At 46.0% G+C, this 15,200-nt stretch overlaps 1 protein-coding gene across 1 annotated transcript in view; it reads left to right on the top strand.

The window, feature by feature from the left end:
• The first annotated feature begins 13,725 nt into the window (after nucleotides 1-13,725).
• Nucleotides 13,726-15,200, top strand: part of LOC120936151 (cytochrome P450 2K6-like) — a 47,186-nt gene continuing 45,711 nt past the window's right edge. The window contains exon 1 of the mRNA XM_040348297.1: nucleotides 13,726-13,826. The gene's annotated coding sequence lies outside the window, so the exon portion shown is untranslated. The remainder of the gene's footprint in view (nucleotides 13,827-15,200) is intronic.

The raw sequence follows: 15,200 nt of genomic DNA, 5'->3' as shown, positions 1-15,200 counted from the left end.
AGTTCAGATTTAAAAGGCGGTACTGTTGATGTTGTATGTTCCAATATTGTTGCACAAATCTATCATAATTATCCACTTTATCCCTGGAAGGTTTTGCCCCCTTAATGACCAGGCCATTTTTTGCGATATGGCACTGCATCGCAACTAACAATTGTACAACGTTGTACCCAAACAATAATGAAGTCCCTTTTTTCCCCACAAATAGAGCTTTCTTTTGGTGATATTTAACCTCCTGAGACCCGCGATATAGCCGAATGACGGCTTCAGCGCGGATCTAAAAATCCAACTAGACGTCAATTGACGTCCGCCCCTTTGGGCGTTCCCCGTGCGCGCTCCAGAGTGCGTAGCGGGGAAACTCTGTGTTGGCCGTGTCCCTTGGACACAGCCAATTACAGATCGCCGCGAACGGCCAATCAGAGTGGCCGTTTGTGATGCGATCTGTGCGGCCAATGAGAGATGATCTCATATGTAAACATATGAGATCATCTCTTATTGCCGGCTCACACAGAGACAGCGTCCTGTCTCTGGAGAGGATACCGATCTGTGTCCCTTGTACATAGGGACACAGATCGGTCACCTCCCCCAGTCACCCCCCCTCCACCTACAGTTAGAATACTATGCAGGGAATACATTTAACCCCTTCCTCACCCCTAGTGTTAACCCCTTCAATGCCAGTCACATTTATACAGTAATTAGTGCATATTTATAGCACTGATCGCAGTATAAATGTGAATGGCGCCAAAAATGTGTCAAAAGTGTCCGATGTGTCCGCCATAACGTCGCAGTCCCAATAAAAATCGCAGATCGCCACCATTTCTAGTAAAAAAAAAAAAAAAAATAATAATAATTCTGTCCCCTATTTTGTAGGCGCTATGACTTTTGCGCTTATTGCGATTTTTTTTTTTTTTTTACCAAAAATATGTAGAAGAATACGTATCGGCCTAAACTGAGAAAAAAATGTTTTTTTTTTTTAAATTGCCATATGTATTATAGCAACAAGTAAAAAATATTGTATTTTTTTTCAAAATTGTTGCTCTTTTTTGTTTATAGCGCAAAAAATAAAAACCGCACAGGCGATCAAATACCACCAAAAGAAAGCTCTACTTGTGGGGAAAAAAGGACGTCAATTTTGTTTGGGAGCCACGTTGCGCAATTGTCAGTAAAAGCGACGCAGTGCTGGAAGCTGAAATTTCACCTGGGCAGGAGGGGGTTATATGTGCCCAGTAAGCAAGTGGTTAATCACCTCTGGGTTTTTTATTTTTTGCGCTATAAACAAAAAAAGATCAACATTTTGGGAATTGTTTTTTTTTTTTTACTTTCTGCTATAATAAATATTCCCAAAAAATATATAAAAAAAAAAGTTATTGCATCTACAAACTAAGGGATAGATTTAGGGACTTTTTTTTATTGTCTATTGGTAATGGTATCGATCTGCGATTTGAAAAAATTGAAAGAGCAAGACTGCTCGGAAACAAATGAATGCATTACAAAACAATTCAACCCATTATAAGTTGTATTTTTTCATATGAGAATTTTTGTAAATTGAGTAACCTCTTCACTTTCGATATGAGACTAAAATGCAAGAAAAATCAGATGATTATTCTTCTGATAAACTGATCGTGTGTACCAGGCTTTATACTTGTGGTCACTGGGAAAAATGACCCTCTTATAGATAGCTAGCCCCTAGCAACTTCTGGGTGAGTTCTAGTTGAGAAACCCTGCTTTAAAGTATACCTAACAGATTTTTTTTTTAAATTCATACATTGCAGTTTATCAGTCCTTAGATACAGTGCCTGCATTAGTATTCCTCTTTCGTGGCTTTCACCTTTATTTTCACCTGGTAATACTGCAAAAAAAAAACACTTCCTGTGCTACACACACTCACTCCACTAAATCAATGGCCAATGTCACTCGAGTTGGACATCAAACATACACAACATTGTACTTTCAGTTTAGGTCACAGGAAGTGATGAGGACACTATTAGGTAGATTCAGGTAGAGTTAGGCCGACTTATCAGTAGATAAGTCGACCTAACTCTGAATCTAAGCCGACCTATGTTTAAGTGTATTCTCTAACAGAGATACACTTAAACATATCTAAGATAGGATGGCTTGCGCCGTTCTATCTTAGATTGCAATGTTTCTTTTGGCCGCTTCCATTGCGGCCGGCGTAGATTATTTAAATGAGAGGTACGCCGATTCACGACCGAACGCAAACGTACGCCAGGCCTACGCCATCGAATTACGTCGTTTCCGTAAGGAATAGGCCGCCTAAAGTTAGAGCTATGCTCTAGTGGCCTAGCCAATGTTAAGTATGGCCGCCGTTCCCGCCGCAAATTGCGAAATGTTAACGTCGTTTGCGTAAGTCGTCTGCGAATCGGGAGTTACGACGTTTACGTCCGCGTCTAAATCAATAGGCCCGTACGGCCTACTTAGCCGCAATGCGCACTGGGAAATGTAGTTGCCCGGCGCATGCGCAGTGTAAAAAACCGTCAAAAAACGTGAGGTCAAGCCTCATTTCCATACTACACGCCCCCTCCCAGTCATTTGAATTAGGCACCCTTACGCCCGCTCGTTTTAGGCTACGCCGCCGAAAATTTGAAGGTAAGTGGTTTGAGAATCACTAATAGCCTAACTAATTTATGGCGGTGTAGCCTAAAAAGACTAGGCTAGGCCGCCCTAAAGTTAGGCAATTGTACGTGAATCTACCCATATATTTCTAGCAAGTATTCTGAGCCTTATAAATTAAAATAATGCAGCCACTACATCTAAGGACTGGTATGCTGTAAAATATTACACTTTTGTTTTTGGGTTTAGATAAAATGCTTACATATACAATGAGAATAAACAGAGCATCAGATGGGGAGACTTTCATAATATCAGGAGGCCTTCATAATAAGATAAAAATAACCTCAGGCAAAGCATAGAGGAGTTGTTACTGAATTAATGGTAACAGTATGCAGCTTGTGGAGGCTGCTCTAACGCCTCGTACACACAACCGGTTTTCTCATCGGGAAAACTGCCATGAGAGCTTTTGGCCGGGAAAACTGGCCATGTGTATGCTCCATCGCAGTTTTCCAGACGAGAAAGCCATTTAAAACTGCTTGCGGCTTTAATGTAATGTCAAGGTCACGGCAATATGAATGAAAATCATTGAGAAAAACGGCATCCAAATAAAAAAAGAAAAGACGTGGTGCCCCCAGGCCCTATACTGTCACGTACCTGATGATGGTGAGTGGTGAGCCCAATATAGCAGAGGGAGGCCTCCCTTACTGAACTGGGAAGCTGAAGCAGCTGACAGGTTAGGCAGACAGGAGCTGGATCACTGGACCGGAACCAGGAACAAACAGGCTCAATTCAGCAGACTGGACAGCTTAGACTGGAACCAGGACAGACAGGAATCGTTCAGCAGACTAGAACCGTTCAGCAGACTGGACTGGAACTAGGAACAGACTGGAACCATTCAGCAGACTGGAACAGACTGGATGGTCAGACAGGCTGGGTCGGTTATCAGGCGGTCGGCGAGGGAACAGAGGTGCAGACAGAAGGGTATTCAGAACAGACCAAGGGTCAGGTGCAGGCAGATGGCTGGAATAGTCACAGGTAAGCCGGGGTCTTTCACAGGTTGAGTCACAGATCAGGTTTCAGATACACAAACACTGTAGAGCAGACAGCGGGGATGGTGTGTGAGAGTCCGGCTTAAACAACCCGCCTGGCTCCAACAGGGGTGTTCACGTGTGCACGCACATGCATGCGCGGTTGCAGCCGCGATCGGAAACCGCAAAGTCTGAGGCGCCTGTTTTTGGCAGGCTCTTCATGACATATATATTCTGAACAGCAGTATCTAGGCGGTGCAAACAACACAGGGACTGTAGGTTTGTTCTTAAGTAGAATCTGTTTGTAATTTGGAACAGGTACATTTTGTAAGTGTAGCTCCAGACAAAAATTTGATTACCCCTGTAACATTTGTTTTGCTGTCTGTGCCCCTGTTTAGAAGATTTCACCTCACTTTCTGTCCAAATGACAATTGGATTTTGAAAATGTTGGGTTTTTAGGGAAACAAGGATTGGTGATAAAGCATCAGTGGAGAGGAGACATCTTTTTCCCATATTACAGGAGAGAATTTCCCTTCCTGGTGTAGATTTCCCCTGACTTCCTGTTGTCTCCCTCCGTTTGTAAGTAGGAGTCATTTGTAAGTCGGATGTTTGAAAGTAGGGGCCTGCCCTATATACTCTGCAGAAATTTGGGCCTTCTGTGTTGGTGGTACCAAAAACACAGTAAGCCCTCACAGTTACTCTTGGTGGGTGCTGGAACCGCCCTTGCTGTGAAATATAAGATCAATAATTGTAATTGCATGTCCCCGTTGAACAGGCTCAGAAAAATAGGGCTTTTGGTGGTGGTGTTGCCATAACACCGTAAGCCCTCACAGTTACTCTTGGTGAGCACTGGAAAGGGGCTCTGTTGTGAAATATTACCTCCAGAATTGTAATTACATGTCCCTGTTGAACAGGGGCAGAAAAATTGGGCCTTAGGTACTGGTGCTGGTGCCACAACACTGCAACCCCTCACATATACTCTAGTTGAGCACAGGAACGAGCCCTGCTGCAAAATATTACGACACAAATTGTAATTACACGCCCCTTCTAAGCAGGGGCAGAAAAATTGGGCCTTAGGCACTGGTGCCAAAACATGGCAACCCCTCACAGATACTCTAGTTGGAGCGCAGGAATGAGCCCTGCTGCAAAATATTACAGCAAAAATTTTAATTACACGCCCCTTTAAACAGGGGCAGAAAAATTGGGACTTAGCCACTGGTGGTGGTGCCCTGAACCAAAAATGTTCTTACAAGCTATCAACATGAACGTTGAGGAGGAATAGGATAGTCACTCAGCATCAGCATAGGCAGTCTTGAAGGGATCTCACATTCATAAAAAATTATTCAGTTACATAAGCATCAGGTGCTTGGTAGCTGGTGATCCAAGACTGATTCATTTTTATGAAGGTGAGCCGATCGACCGAGTCGGTGTACAGGCGCACCCTGTGATTGGTTACAAAGCCTCCAGCAGCACTGAATGTGCGTTCCAAAATAATGCTGGATATAGGCCAGTAGCTCAATTGCATACTCTGCAAGCTCTGGCCAGTGATCCATCCTCAAGACCAAGTAACCCAGAGGATTTTCGGTTGGAAAGGTCTCCAAGTATGATCTTGCCCCTAGGTATTCCTGCATCATGTAAATCAGACGCTGGCGATGGTTGCTGGAACCGATCAGACCTTGGGCTGCGGACTAAAAAATTGTCTCAACGCATCGGTTGCAAACAGCAATGGTGCGATCTGCTGCACACGTGTCAAAAAAGGCCCACACTCTCTCACTCTCTCTGAACGCCACAACACACTACACACTTATATAGTGTGGGGCATGTACTTAATCCCCTGAGCCATGATTAGCAAAAGGCGACCTGCCTTTGGCCAATTATGGCTCTCTGTGCTGACGGCGCTGTGATTGGCCAAAGCATGATGGTCATAGTGCATGCTTGGCCAATCATCAGCCAGACGCAGTGCATTATGGGCCGTGACGTGCCGCTCAAATTTAGCGCGAACGGCCCATAATGTTCGAAATTCTGCGAACGCGCGAACAGCCGATGTTCAAGTCAAACTCATGTCCGCCTCAAACTCAAAGCTCATCCCTACTGATGACCCCCAATTCTATCTCTCCACCCCCCAGTCCTCTCCATCTGTCTTCTCACGCAGCACCAACTTACTAGCAGACATATCAGCCTGGATGTCACATCACTTCCTCAAACTCAACCTATCCAAAAACAAGCTCATGATATTTCCTACCTCAGGTGCCACTTCCCCTGATTTCTCTGTCAATATAAATGGCTCAACTATCAACTTTCCCTCCCACACCATGGTCCTAGGTGTAATCTTGGACTCTGAACTCACCTTTCTGCCCCAAATCCTATCGCTATCCAAAATTTGCTGTCTCAACCTTGGCAACATCTCCAAGATACGCCCCTTCCTAACCAATGTCACCACAAAGCTTCTAATCAACTCCCTGGTCATCTTCCGCCTTGACTACTGCAACTCCCTCCTCATTGGCTTACCTCTAAATAAGCTATCCCAACTTCAGTCCATCATGAACGTTGCTGCCAGGCTCATCCACCTCACAAACCTCTCAGCGTCTGCTATACTCCTCTGCCAATCCCTCCATTGGCTGCCACTCAGCCAACAAATTAAATTCAAGATACTAACTATAACTTACAAAGCCATCCACAACCTGGCCCCCAGCTACATCACAAACCTACAGTAATCTCAAAATACCAACCTAATCATTCTCTTTGCTCCTTCCAAGACCTCCTGCTCTCAAACTTCCTAGCCACCTCATCCCATGCTCGACCTTCGGGACTTCTCCAGAGCCTCTCCCTTCCTCTGGAATGCTCTACCCCAATCTGTCTGACTTTCTCCTACTTTATTCAATTTGAGACGATGCCTGAAATTTCATCTCTTTAGAGAAGCCTATCTGGCCCCCACCTAACAACTGTACATTTATTTTCTCCATCAGCACATTCCCCACAGTTATTACCTCTTGTATCTCTTGACCTTCCCTCTTAGATTGTAAGCTCTAAGGAACAGGGCCCCCTGATTCCTACTGTATTAAAGTGTATTGTATTTGTACTGTCTACCCTCAAGTTGTAAAACGCTGCGTAAACTGTTGGCGCTATATAAATCCTGTATAATAATAATTAGGGTTGTCCCGATACCACTTTTTTAGGACTGAGTACGAGTACCGATACTTTTTTTCAAGTAGTCGCCGATACCGAATACCGATACTTTTTTTTAAATGTGTCCCAAAATGCAGCGATGTCCCCCCACAGATGCAGCCATGTATCCCCCCATCCAGCCATTGTCTCCCCCCATCCAGCCATTGTCTCCCCCCCATCCAGCCATTGTCTCCCCCCCATCCAGCCATTGTCTCCCCCCATGCAGCCATGTATCCCCCCATCCAGCCACTGTCTCCCCCCATGCAGCCATGTATCCCCCCATCCAGCCATTGTCACCCCCCATCCAGCAATGTATCCCCCCATGCAGCCATTGTCACCCCCCATGCAGCCATTGTCACCCCCCATGCAGCCATTGTCACCCCCCATGCAGCCATTGTCTCCCCCCATCCAGCCGTGTCTCCCCCCATCCAGCCATGCGTGTCTCCCCCCATCCAGCCGTGTGTGTCTCCCCTCATCCAGCCGTGTGTGTCTCCCCCCATCCAGCCGTGTGTGTCTCCCCCCATCCAGCCGTGTGTGTCTCCCCCCATCCAGCCGTGTGTGTCTCCCCCCATCCAGCCATGTGTGTCTCCCCCCATCCAGCCGTGTGTGTCTCCCCCCATCCAGCCGTGTGTGTCTCCCCCCATCCAGCCATGTGTGTCTCCCCCCATCCAGCCATGTGTGTCTCCCCCCATCCAGCCATGTGTGTCTCCCCCCATCCAGCCATGTGTGTCTCCCCCCGTCCAGCCATGTGTGTCTCCCCCCATATGCAGCCATGTGTGTCTCCCCCCATCCAGCCATGTGTGTCTCCCCCCATCCAGCCATGTGTGTCTCCCCCCATCCAGCCATGTGTGTCTCCCCCCATCCAGCCATGTGTGTCTCCCCCCATATGCAGCCATGTGTGTCTCCCCCCATCCAGCCGTGTGTGTCTCCCCCCATCCAGCCATGTGTGTCTCCCCCATCCAGCCGTGTGTGTCTCCCCCCATCCAGCCATGTGTGTCTCCCCCCATCCAGCCATGTGTGTCTCCCCCCATATGCAGCCATGTGTGTCTCCCCCCATCCAGCCGTGTGTGTCTCCCCCCATCCAGCCGTGTGTGTCTCCCCCATCCAGCCGTGTGTGTCTCCCCCCATCCAGCCGTTTGTGTCTCCCCCCCATCCAGCCGTTTGTGTCTCCCCCCATCCAGCCGTTTGTGTCTCCCCCATCCAGCCGTTTGTGTCTCCCCCCATCCAGCCGTTTGTGTCTCCCCCCATCCAGCCGTTTGTGTCTCCCCCCATCCAGCCGTTTGTGTCTCCCCCCATCCAGCCGTGTGTGTCTCCCCCCATATGCAGCCATGGCCCGCTTACCTGCTACCGCCGACTGTGTACTACGGCCGGCCAGGAACATTACAGCTTTGAATAGCTTTGTAATGATTGGCGCCACGCTGCGTGTATAGACACTCCCCCTCGCTCGGGATTGGACAGTTCACCCGAGCAAGGGGGAGTGTCTATGCGTGGCGCAAATCATTACAGCTATTCAAAGCTGTAATGTTCCCGCCCGTATTACACAGTCAGCGGCGTAACGGCGGCGGATCGCAGCGGCGAATTGCGGCTCCGGTGGCGGCGGTCGGCGGCGGCGGCGGCGCGGTGCGGGGGGGGGGTTAAGTATTCTATTTGTGTATCGGGGCGGGGTATCGGCGTCTGACTACCGCCGAAAAAACTCGGAATCGGTCCCGATACCGATACTAGTATCGGTATCGGGACAACCCTAATAATAATAATAATAACACGTATGCAGTCTTGAATAGGGATGAACCTATGGCTTGGTTAGAACTTTAGCCCATTGAGATCCCTGGTCGTTGGTATTTCTACCACTTCTATATATTACAGCATTCCGCTGTCACTGGTTCCTAAGGAAGCTATGGGCCACCCACAGTGTCCCTAGGAACCTGTGAAGACACAGTGAATGCCTGCTTATTTCAAACAGAGGGGCAGAGATAGCAGTGACACTGCTAGCCAGATTTGGTCAATGATGTCACTACTATCTCATCCCCTTCCCTTCTATAGCTGATTACAGCTTGGGGAGCTGTCATTCAGCTAGTATTACCATCAGGAATGGTTATGTACACCAGGCCATTGTTTTTTATTTTTTTGCAAGTTGCCGGGTGATGGGGATCGTGATTGATGATGGATTTCCAATGAGGGGCATTTTTGGGGAATTTAATTTATTTTAATCAATGACTTGTCAAATGTTTGAGTTGTCTTTATTTCTAGGTAACAACTTGTATTTATTTGATGTGAATGAGTAGGGATACTATGTATAGGTACCTCCTACTCGTTCACATGGGGGAATCTGGGGCACCCTTATCAATAAAGGGGGCTTCAAGATTCTAATAAGCCTTCCAATCACAGACCACCACAACCAACGGGCAAGAGTTGTTGTGTATGTGGCCCTTTGACCTATGGTCGGACAAGGGTTGTTGGGTAAGAGGCCCTTCGACCTATGGTCGGACAATGGTTGTTGTGTAAAAGGCCCTTCGACCTATGGTCGGACAAGGGTTGTTGGGTAAGAGGCCCTTCCACCTATGGTCAGGCAAGGGCTGTTGGGTAAGAGATCCTCATCGATATGGGGGACTTAAGCTGTAATGATTATTTAACAAAGCTAAAACACACAGAAATTATAAACTGCATCTGAGGAAACCATTGAGTACTGGATTAATTTAGACTTCTGTTGGTTAATAGAGATTTCTATACATGTCTGGTCACTAGTGTGTTTACCTTTGAAGCTGGAGCGGACCTTTAACCACTTAAGCCCCGGACCAATATGCAGCCTAAAGACCCAAGGTGTTTTTACAGTTCGGCACTGCGTCGCTTTAACAGACAATTGCGCGGTCGTGCGACGTGGCTCCCAAACAAAATTGGCGTCCTTTTTTCCCCACAAATAGAGCTTTCTTTTGGTGGTATTTGATCACATCTGCGGTTTTTAGTTTTTGCGCTATAAACAAAAATAGAGCGACAATTTTGAAAAAAAAGCAATATTTTTTACTTTTTGCTGTAATAAATATCCCCCAAAAACATATATAAAAACATTTTTTTTCCTCAGTTTAGGCCGATACGTATTCTTCTACCTATTTTTAGTAAAAAAAATCGCAATAAGCGTTTATCGATTGGTTTGCGCAAAATTTATAGTGTTTACAAAATAGGGGATAGTTTTATTGCATTTTTATTTTTTATTTTTTTTTTACTACTAATGGCGGCGATCAGCAATTTTTTTCGTGACTGCGACATTATGGCGGACACTTCGGACAATTTTGACACATTTTTGGGACCATTGTCATTTTCACAGCAAAAAATGCATTTAAATTGCATTCTTTATTGTGAAAATGACAGTTGCAGTTTGGGAGTTAACCACAGGTGGCGCTGTAGGAGTTAGGGTGCACCTAGTATGTGTTTACAACTGTTTGGGGGTGTGGCTGTAGGAATGACGTCATCGATCGTGTCTTCCCTATAAAGGGAATGACGCGATCGATGCGCCGCCATAGTGAAGGACGGGGAAGCCGTGTTTACACACGGCTCTCCTCGTTCTTCAGCTCCGGGGAGCGATCGCGACGGAGCGGCTATAAACAAATAGCCGCGCCGTGGTCCCGGATCGCTCCCCGAGCGGACCCGACCTCCGCATGTAGCGGGGGGGGGTCCCGATCGGACCCCCCACCCGCTAATAGGCGAGGACGTACCTATACGCCCATGTGCCTGTACGTGCCATATTGTGGACGTATATGTACATGGGGTGGTCCTTAAGTGGTTAAAGTGTCAATAGCATGTATAGAAAACCTGAACTGACTGAAGTTTTGCATTTTGTGGACTGTAGATTGAAAGGGAAATGAGAATAACATAAGTCCTGGTATTCTCTGCCAACTAATGATTAGCAGTTTGAACACTGGCAGGACGTTTTTGTTGTCTTAATTGCACAATAAAAAAGGGCAGAAAAGAGTTCAGGAGAGTTTTTTCTGGTGATAATATATAACTAGAATCAGCACGGTAAGATGTAGAGTGAGTTTACTTCTTACCACTACTTTACACATTAAAATACATTAAAATATGTTTTCTATTTGAAAACAAGGTTATAGCCAAGCTTTCGGCAGATAAATAAGACATATGTAGCGCCTATGTACCTTACAGTACTGGTGCTAGTGAAATTTAAGGGCAGATCAGAGTGTAGTTAAACTCTGATCCAGATTGTTAGTAGCAAATTGCGGTCTCTGTCTCAGCTTAGCTGCACTGTGAGCCCATTCTGCTGTGCTGGGGTATTCTTCCAACTCCAGTACTGCAGGTGGCAACAGTGGAGTCGAGGTTTGGGTGCTCTTCCCAACAGCCAATCACAAGGGTTTGTCCTTGCTGTGCATGCTGGGGAGGGGTATTTATGGGACAGACGCTATTGGTTCTGGGTCTTCTTCGTCCAGTGTGGCATACACCTTTAGGGTGGCCACATCACAGCGCCCCGTCGTTATGGCCTACCTGGCCAGGCTGTGTGTGCCACACGGTGTTCCTGGTTCTGGGGCCATGCTGACCCGGAGCATCAGAACAGTGAGTGACTGGGTTCCCAATCTGAAGATCCCAAGCTGTGTTGCTGTTAGGTGGGGAGTCAGTCTGAGGAGCGCCATTGAGAGGCTGGTGGTCCAAAAGGGCCTGGACAAACCACTGGGGATTGAGGTAGCCGGACACCGAGGGATTGATCACCTGTCGGTCGGTACCTGGGCGGCAAGTTGAAGGAGATCCAGACGTAACTCAAGTAAGGAGGCATATCTCCAATAATCCAACCCAGAGGGGACCTGTGGCAGAGGTATCTTCTGAGCCTCATTTAGAGGGGTCTGTGGCAGAGACTTTCTCCCAAGTTCAAGTTCACCAAGGAGGGTCTGTGGCAGAGAATTATTCCTAAAATTGTCCGAGAGATACTCCGGCTGCCAGGTCAGTGAGAGAGGCCTGTCCGGGTACACTAACCCACTCCGGTGGGAGTGGCACAGAGAAGTGTTACGTTTGGGAGCAGGACTGTTTCCTATCATTACGCCTGAATATGCTATTCTCCTATCTTTTTCAGCTTTACTTTCCTCACCACAAGTTTGATGTTTTTACCCGGCTGGGTAATAAAGAGCACAGCAAAGAGCACCTGTCTGGACATTCCTTTACTTCTACTACATGCAATACGCATCATTCACCCCTAGGGATTTCGGAGGAGCCACGAGGTAACACGCTGCCCAAAAATCCAGCAGCTCCTCCGGGGATAATGCTACACATAAATGAATGCATTTCTATTCAGTTCTTTGTCAAATGTATTTTAAATGCAAGCAATAAAAGTACCTGCATTTTATTTGTATCCGCCTTCTGTTGTCCCTTGTGCAGCAGATCTTAGACTGGTAGAGGGAGAATAGGCAAAAGGTACCAAGGGATGTGCTGATAGGACAAGAGAACAGAGTGACAGAGAGATTAAATCTGCTGCTTTCTCTTTTTACTGTCCATTGACTGGTTTGGGGAGGGCCAAGATCTGTAATTTTTTCTTAATCTTTGGTAAGCAATACAAATCCCATTGTTTACAATCACTTTAACACTGGCAGGGGTGGTCAAAGCGATCAGTTTTTATTTATTCATGCAAAATCTTTATCCCAAAAGGGGGAAACAAAAAATGTTTGCTGTAACTGCTTATGAAGTATGGGCTGGAGTTTGGCTTTAACTTGTTAAGCCCCATACACACTATCAGTTTTCCTGCTGGTTTTCTCTTCGGGTTTACCAAAACCATCTAATATGAGGTCAAACCTTAAGTGTTTCAATTTGAATGCAATCAGGCAGGTCCTTGTACTACATGGTTTTGGTAAACCTGAAGAGAAAACCAGCAGGAAAACTGATATAGGTAGATTCACAAAGAGTTAGGCCGGCTTATCAGTAGATAAGCCGACCTAACTCAGAATCTACGCCGACTTATGTTTAAGCGTATGCTCAAACAGAGATACGCTTAAACATATCTAAGATACGACGGCTTGCGCCGTCCTATCTTAGATTTCAATATTTCGGCCGCTAGGTGGCGCTTCCATTGCGGTCAGCGTAGAATATGTAAATGAGTAGATACGCCGATTCACGAACGTACGCCCGGCTGACGCAGTACTTTTACGCCGTTTACGTTAGAGATAGGCCGCCTAAAGTTAGAGCTTAGCCCTACATGGAATAGTAATGTTAAGTATGGCCGCCGTTCCCGTGTCGAAATTTGAAATTTTTACGTTGTTTGCGTAAGTAGTCCGTGAATCGGGATTTACGTCGTTTACGTCCACGTCAAAATCAATAGGCCCGTGCGGCGTACTTAGCCGCAATGCACACTGGGAAATGTAGGCGCATGCGCAGTTCGAAAAAAACGTAAGGTCAAGCACTATTAACATAAAACACGCCCCCCTCAAACACATTTGAATTAGGCGCCCTTACGCCCGCCGCTTTAGCCTACGCCGCTGTAACTTAGCAGGCAAGTACATTGTGAATCATGTACTTGCCTCGCTAACTTACGGCTGCGTAGCTTAAATTCCTTAAGCTACGCCGCCGCAAAGTTGCGGCAATGTTACTGAATCTACCTAATAGTGTGTATGGGGCTTAAGAGGTTCTAAATCTGCTAAATACATTTAACACTCCCCCCAGACGGACAATGCTGCTGTCTGCTGTGCCTTCCCTTCTCATTCCTCCAGAGTTGTGTCTTAGTAAACAGGAGGTTTGTTACTGACCAAATCACAAGGTGAAAACAGAAGGAAAAAGGCACAAAAAAAGAAAACTAATATAGCCACCACATCTAATAATTGGTAAGCATTTTTGGTTTTGGGTTACAATTTTAATAAAGTGAACACTGTTAGATAAACATTTCCGTAGCAATACAACATACTTGTGTTGTTATTGAACTCGGTTGACTTTACTCTTCTTATCTGAGGGTGGAGCAAAGTTGTGCTATTAAAGCCGAGTGACAACCAGTTTGAGCGCATTGCAGTCTAAGCATTCAACCAGGCTTGAAAAAACGAATAACTGGCTCTGACACTAAAGAAGGGAAAAGACCACAAATCTGACACGGTAAGTAGCTGCTGAATTTTTAGGACCTCTTTTTGACTCCGAGGGAGGGTTTGATTCATTTAAAGGGGTTGTAAAGGATTTTTTTCCCCCCTAAATAGCTTCCTTTACGTTAGTGCAGTCCTCCTTCACTTACCTCATCCTTCCATTTTGCTTTTAAATGTCCTTATTTCTTCTGAGAAATCCTCACTTCTGTCTGTAACTACACACAGTAATGCAAGGCTTTCTTCCTGGTGTGGAGGGGGCGAGCAGGAGTGTCAGGATGCCCACTAACACACAACTCCTTTCTTTATCTGCAAAGTAGAGAGTGTCCTGACTTGCCTGCTCGCCCCCTTCCCCCCCAAGAGGCTTTCTCCACACCAGGGAGAAATCCTTGCCTTACGATGTATAGTTACAGACAGAAGAACAGGAAGTGAGGATTTCTCAGAAGAAATAAGGACATTTAAAAGCAAAATTGAAGGATGAAGTAAGTGAAGGAGGACTGCACTAAGGTAAAGGAAGCTTCACTGCCTGTTTCCTACTGCGCATGCGCGAGTCTCGCACCGACTTGTGAATGGGCAGCTGCTCTCTAGGATTACACACAGTTCCCAGAAAGCAGTGCGCTCCATTCACTAGAAGAGGATGCAGAAGAAGACAGACCGCGGTTACGGAAGAGGCAGATTACGGACTTCCACATAGCGACAGGTATTTCGGGTGAGTATAAAAACAATTTTTTTTCTATTTTTTTTCTTCTTTTTTTTTTAGGATTTTCTGTAAAATACTTTTATCCTGGGTGGAACTCCACTTTAAAAGTCTGAGCATTTAATTAATTTATTGTATGGTTGTTGGTCAAAACGTTGCTTTTCCATTGCTGCCCTGCAATCTGTAGAGATCAAGTTTACTGTTAAGCCTCATACACACAATTGAATTATTCAATGGGAATTGTGTGATGACAGGCTGTTGTCGGCAAATCTGACCGTTTGTATTCTCCATCTGACAATTGTCGGATTTTTCGTGGACAAATGTGGGATAGCATGCTTTAAAATTGTCCGCCAACAAATGTGTGATTTTCCAAACGTGTGTACTCAAGTCCACAAGCCAAATTTCAAAGTACAAACACGCATGCTCAGAAGCAATGCTCACCATAACACAACATTAGCAGAAGTTGCGCTAAATAGCTGAAAAACATGTTGTATCGTGTTTGTTGGCCGACAATTATTTGCCGTTTGTATGCAAGACAAGTTCATAGCCAACGCCCTTCAGACAAAAGTCTTAGGCCCGGATTCTCGTACGAGTTACGCCGGCGTATCTCCAGATACGCCGGAGTAACTCGTACGAGAATCCGGGCCTAAGACTCTGAGTCCGAGCCGTCGTATCTATGCGCCTGATTCTTAGAAT

Source organism: Rana temporaria, chromosome 4, assembly GCF_905171775.1.
Source record: "Rana temporaria chromosome 4, aRanTem1.1, whole genome shotgun sequence".
NCBI classification, from domain to species: Eukaryota; Metazoa; Chordata; class Amphibia; order Anura; family Ranidae; genus Rana; species Rana temporaria.
Note: the sequence above shows the minus strand (reverse complement) of the source record. Positions and strands in the feature narration are given on the sequence as shown.